The sequence below is a fragment of the Balaenoptera acutorostrata genome, chromosome 18, assembly GCF_949987535.1.
Source record: "Balaenoptera acutorostrata chromosome 18, mBalAcu1.1, whole genome shotgun sequence".
NCBI lineage: Eukaryota > Metazoa > Chordata > Mammalia > Artiodactyla > Balaenopteridae > Balaenoptera > Balaenoptera acutorostrata.
Window position 1 is genome coordinate 10145130 of NC_080081.1, and position 6935 is coordinate 10152064.

Genomic DNA, 6935 nt, shown 5'->3' on the forward strand with positions numbered 1-6935 from the left:
CCAGACATAAACTCTCTACTCATTAAGCAATAACTCCACATTCTCCCCTCTTCCCCCCAGCCCCTGGTAACCTTGAATCTCTTTTCTGTCTCTATGAATTTGGCTATTCTAGATATTTCATGTGAGTGGAATCATGCAATATTTGTCTTTTCGTGTCTGGCTTATTTGACATAGCATAATATCTTCAAGGTTCAGCCATGTTGTAGCATGAATTAAAATCTCATTCCTAATAATGCCATTTGTAGCACATGGATAGACCTAGAGATTATCATACTAAGCGAAGGAAATCAAACACAAATATCATATGACATCACTTATATGTGGAATCTAAAAAAATGATACAAATGAACTTATTTACAAAACAGAAACAGACTCACAGACTTTGAAAACAAACTTACAGTTACCAAAGGGGAAAGGGGGGAGGGATAAATTAGGAATGTGGAATTAACAGTTACACACTACTATATATAAAATAGATAAACAACAAGGACCTACGCCATAGCACAGGGAACTATATTCAATATCTTGTAATAACCTATAAAGGAAAAGAATCTGAAAAAGAATATATATATGTATATATGTATGTGTGTGTATATCTGAATCACTTTGCTGTACACTAACACAACATTGTAAATCAACTATACTTCAATTTTTTTAAATTCATTCCTCTTTATAGCTGAATAACACTCCATAATATGTATGTACCACATTTTGTTTATCCATTTATTTGTTGGTGGATACTTCAGTTATTTCCACTTTTTACCTGCTGTGAATATTGCTGCTATGAACACTGGCCTGCAAGAATCTGTGTGAGTCCCTTATCAGTTCTTTTGGGTATGTACCTAGAAGTGGAATTGCTGGATCATATGTTAATTTATCTTTTTGAGGAACCACCAATCTGTTTTCATCCATAGCATCTGTACCATTTTACACTCCCACCAGCAATATATGAGGGTTCCAATAGACATCTTATTCTCTGTTCGTTTGTTTTTAAATTATAGCCATCCTAGTAGTTGTAAAGTGGTTTCTTGTGGTTTTGATTTTCATTTTTCTGATGACTGGTGATATTGACCATCTTTTCATGTACTTATTGGCCATTTGTATAGCTTTCTTTGGAGAAATGTGGTATTAGTTTGCTAGGACAGCCATAACCAAATGCCAAAGACAGGGTGGCTTAAACAACAGAAATTTATTCTCTCACAGTTCTGGAGGCTGGAAGTCCAAGATCAAGGTGTCAGCAGGTTTGGTTTTTCTGAGGCCTCTCACTAAGGCTTGTAGACGGCCACCTTCTCCCTGTGTCTTCATATGGACTTTCTTATGTGCCTGTCTGTGGCCTAATCCTCTTGTAAGGACACCAGTCCTATTGCACTGGGGCTCACCCCGATGACCTCATTTAACCTTAATCACCTCTTTATAGACCCCTATCCCTAAATACTGTCACATTATGAGGAACTGGGAGTTATGCCAACATATTCATGCAGGAGAAGGGGGGACATAACTCAGCCCATAGCAGGTAACAAATGTCTACTTAAATCCTTTGCCCATTTTTAAAAATTGGGTTGTAACCACTGAGCTTCGATGGTGAATGTGTGGTTTAATTTTTATTTTAGAGGGGTGAAGGTTGGGTTAGGAAAAGAGGGAGGAAGGTGATTACTAGGTTTTTAATCTGAAAATTTTTTTTATTTGATCAGATCTAAGCACACTCACACTGTCCCAAAGGACATATGTCTCCTTCTCTCCATAGAGCTTCAACCATACTAGCACTAAAATAATGCAATACTATCCATCAGCAGTAAGCAAAAAATCACTATATTATGCCTCAGTCATATAGTAAATCAGTTTTCAAATGCCTGCTAGACTGTAAATTACTTGAAGGCAAGCATTATTTTGTACTTAACTTTGATTCTGGCTCCATGTTTGTTGAGTAAGTCACAGTCCCAGGCCATAACAACATTTTTTTCATGTAATAAACACAATAACGCATGTGGTAGGTATTATTATCCCCATTCCACAGATGAGGAAATAGGGGCTCAGAGAAGTCAAGCGGCTTGCCAAAGGACACACAGTAAGCAGCAGAAGGAAAAGGTGTGCCTGGGTCTAGCCAACTCTTCTTTCCACTCTACTATGATTCCTTTCTCCATAAAGATGGAAATAAAATATAAGTGAACTATAAGTGAGAAGCATTTATTCCAATGAGATTTCTCACTGAGCTGAGCCCATCTCCAAAAGGTAAATGTTTGCCTTTTAGAAGATATCATTGTCTGTCTTCACAAAGGTTTTTCTTCCTTTCCTTACTCCCTAACTTTTTATTTTAGGCCTTGCTAAAATCAAGGAGAATCACATCTCTGGGTTAGCTTTGCCTACCAAAGGGGCTTAACAAAATAATGGGTCCTAAATAGTTGTGCAGTGTGTTAAAAAACAGTCTCCTGTCTTCGGTGGTGGAAAAAAACAACTGTCTAATCAGGCCAATTTCTCCATATTGCTTCAGTTTCATACATTCACTGACAAGAATCCTCCTAGTATTGATACCATAAGCCAAAATTATTTTTTGAACTAAAGTTTTCTAATGTCAATCATAAAGGAGTATGTTTTAATTTCTTATGTACATATGAATTAAATAAATATTATATTAATAAACAAGAACTCAACTTCAATCAATATGCTTTATTCATGGTAATTGTAGTAAAGACAGAGGATTTTTTTTTAATCAAAAATGATAGGATGGAGGGGAAAAGGTTATGAGATGAAAGTTTTAATACACCAAGAAATTGAAAATAGTCAACGATTATTGTACTTTTTAAGAAGTCTCAATCTAAGACAATGATAACATTCACAAATTATCCACACTGGTTTCAGCCCTCTGCTGGTGAGATGAATTTCTTCTTTTGCAAACATCCAAGTAGGCCTGGGCTTTTCTTGGTAAAGGAATAAGAAGCTTTTGCAGACAAGTCACAGCCCTCTCCCAGGGTGCTATGGAGCTGCTTCACACAGGGAAGTGTCTGACCTCTTTATGTCCCCCATGGTGGTGACCTGAGCCATGGTGAATCCAATCAGCACTCTCACCTCATCTGATGAAGTCTAATGGGCAGCCCTTCTCCAATGGCTCCATTAACCATCAGTCACCAAAATTGTTAGACAAAGGAGAAATCCATCTAAGGACTTTTGCAAATGTTACATGTTCTTCCCTTGCTGAGATAGTTTTCTTTTGAGGAAGGGCATACAGAACCTTGTGGTCACTTGTTTAATAGAGTTTGTTCATTCCATCTTTTTTTTCTTTAAGGGGAAAAAAATAATCGCATGTATAGAACATGTCAATGAAGTCCTTGGTTCATAAAGAAGAATCTGACCAAGGAAATCCCAGAATATCTTTTTATGTCTCTATGTGTTTTTATTTTGTGCTTTGCTTTACTTTATGTTGCCAACATGCTAGCTCCTCCATGGGGCATAATCCACTATAGCACACAGCGGGGAATGTCAGGAAGACACATTACACTCTCAGTGCCAGAAAGATCTCTTGGTAGCATGTAGCCAGCTCTGATTGATTGGGGTCATATACTCTGGACAGTTTTATAGACCAAATCACACATACTCTATCAAAATCATCTGGTTCTTAGTTTTCCATAGTTCTTCTGGTGAGGGACAATTTGGGTGGGTTCAGTAACCAGCAGGGTAAGATTAACTTCTCTGATCGAGTTGGACAATTGCTCGTAGTGCTAGATTCAAAGTCTGGCTTCATGTGTGGGCTTCTAAGAACAGGGATTCTAGAGCAATCCTAAAAACTGGTTTGGGCTGGGCAGTCAAGCAGTCCCCGTGGTTCTTATTTTCTTACCCTAGTTTCAACCAGTGGTGTGCTGATAAATGTTCAACAGCTCTCAAAAAAACATGCAGATATATGTACAAAAATCTACTGCCTTTTAAAAATGTATCTGTTTTAAAAGATGTGTAATACACAATGTACAAATGATAAAGTATACAGTATTCTTCATTGTAAATTCCATCTAGTCGACTGATTCTCAGAACGCTTTCCTTGATCTTTTTCCAAACTCTCGTATCTCTAGTCAACCCACGCTTGCAGCTGATAAATGATGTAATTTTGACAAGAATGTTGGTTGATATTTTTGTTTACATTAACGAGTAAGGTGAAACAATGAAGATGTCGAAGGTTCACCTGATCGTCAACAACACGATCAACTTCTTTGCTGAATCAGATCATTTTCTCATGCTGGAAGAATAATAGTTCCTCAAATTTTTGAGCTATTCACAATGTAACAGTCATGGATGTGACAGTCTTAAAGTTTACTCTGCATTATTAATATTTTCCCCATCTCATCCTAAGTCTAGACAGTCATTAAACCAATAAATCAAGCCCTACCTTGTAGCAGTTGTCAACTTCCATGGCAGATTTCAAGCTATGAAAGTGACATTGAACGTGGATTTGGGAAGAGAAGCACAGTAGCACACGATCATATGCTATTTGTATCACATAAACACAATAGATGTCAATAACCTCAAACGTTAGGTAGTAAAATAAGTTGGAAGTGATGAGTTTTTCTTAATACAATTGATTTAATGATAAATATATATAATTTAATTTTTAATAATGGCTCTGTTTAACAACTGATTCTTGGGACTTCCCTGGTGGTGCTGTAGTTAGGGCTCTGCACTCCCACTGCAGGGGCGCAGGTTCGATCCCTGGTTGGGGAACTAAGATCCCACATGCCGCACAGCCCAGCTGGAAAAAAAAAAAATGGTTCTCAAAATTTCTGAATTTAACTATCAACTCCTGCAAGCTGGTAGCAGCCAGATCCCTCACACCACTGTACCCAACCCTCAAAAGATTAGGTTATAATACCAACATTGGGAATGCTTTAAACTACAGGTAACAGTATCTGGCTAAGTGTGGAGCATGTAGCTCCATGTAGCTCCATGAGGGTAAGGATCTTTGTTCACTGATGTCTTTAAAGTACTTTAAAGTGCTGAGCATATTATCGATGCTCAATAAACATTACTGAGTTAAATTTATTGAAATAACAGAAGCATTTAGTTATCACACATAGTGAGAAGTCTAGATACAGGTGGTCCCAGAGCTGATTCATCCAGGGCACTGGGTCAACCACTCTGTGAGGTTCTGGTCTTTTCCTTATGGCTGGCAAGGTGGCTGCGACAGCCCATCAGACTCTCACAACACAATGTTGAAGGAAGGAAGCAGCCCCAACCAGGCCATGAGAGACATCTCCTCCAGTGCTTTCCTGTTTTCTCAAGTAGATAGAACACGATCTGCAGCAAGGAGGCTGGGAATGCCAGCAACCCTCTTTTTAGACTCTGTGATGGGCGGTGGATAAAGAAAATTAAGGTCAGGTATCGTTATGACAGCCAAATAATTTCCTTGGTTTCCTGCCAGACCAATTCAATGCAAGGAATCAAGCAGTAAAAATATTTACTTTGGTTCAGGTGTCTTGTGAATAAGGTATAATCATTGCTCTGGAATTTTCTGTCTTAATTGAGTTCCTTGAAGTATTGTTTTAAAGTAAAATCTATGATGATTCTTCCTTTTGAAGGACATTTAGGAAGACTAAGTTTTATGTACAATTTGACTAAACAAGGTCTGTATCAGATTATCGCAAGTCAGATTCCTGGTATAATAAACACAACTACAAAGAAAAAAAAAAAAACTCCCTTGTAAAAATTCACTAGTCCATAGAACATTCCAACAAAATACAATAAATACAATAAAATTCCACAGGGAATTTAGACAGTTCTTTGGAGCATATTTCCCTGGGTTTTGATCCACATTAGTATCATTAACAAAGAGAACAACTGAAAACCATTCACACACAAAATGTTTGTATTCAAGCAACCCTCAAATATTTTGAGGAGCCTCCTTCCACCTAATTTTCAGAGTCCAAGGAAACAGAGGCAGCTGACTTGGGGCTCCCAAGGCTGTCGGGACAGATTCTGGTCACCAAAGAAGATTCTTTCCCATCTGTCACTGTCCAGACACATCTGTGGCAGAGAGAGTCCCTGAGTTCAGGAAAAGGCAGCAAATAAATGTCAGAAATAATAGCGTCTGGGGTTGACTCTTTTCAGACTCAGAAAAGAATCACAGGACTTAGAACTGCAGCAGACTCTAGAGAGAATGTTTTTCACTTACATCTGAAACTGTTCTCCACGGTCAGTTCATTCTGGGAAATGGTTTTATACAGAAGAAAAGTGGGGTTTTTTAACTGAGACTTTTCAGGGGACTTGTGTGCTGTAAATCTCAAAACAAAACAACCATAATACCTAGATTTTCCAAACATGATGTAAGCATGGAACAATCTCCCTTTGTTTTGAAATGAGCATGTTTTTAAATTTTTTAAATTTAATTATGGTAAAATATATATAACATAACATTTACCGTTTTAACCATTTCAAGTGTACAGTTCAGTAAAGTGTATTCACATTTTATGCAACCGACTTCCAGAACTTTTCCATCTCGCAAAACTGAAACTTTATATCCATTAAACAGCAACTCCCTACTTTCCCTCAACACCTGATAACCATCATTCTGCTTTGTTTCTATGAATTTGATTTTTCTAGGTACCTCATGTAAGTGAAATAATACAGTATTTGTCCTTTTGTGTCTGGCTTACTTCACTTAGCATAATGTCCTCAAGGTTCATCCATGTTGTAACATGCGTCAGAACTTACTTCCTTTTTAAGCCTGAATAATATTCTATTGTATGCATATACCACATTTTGTTTATCCATTCATCCATTGATGGACATCTGGTTTGTTGCCACCTCTTGCCTATTATGAATCATGCTACTAAGAACCAAGGTGTGCAAATACCCAAGAACCTGCTTTAAATTCTTTTGGATATATATCCAGAAGTGGAAATTCTGGATGTCAAAGTTCTAGTTTTAATCTTCTAAGGAGTTGTCATACAGTTTTC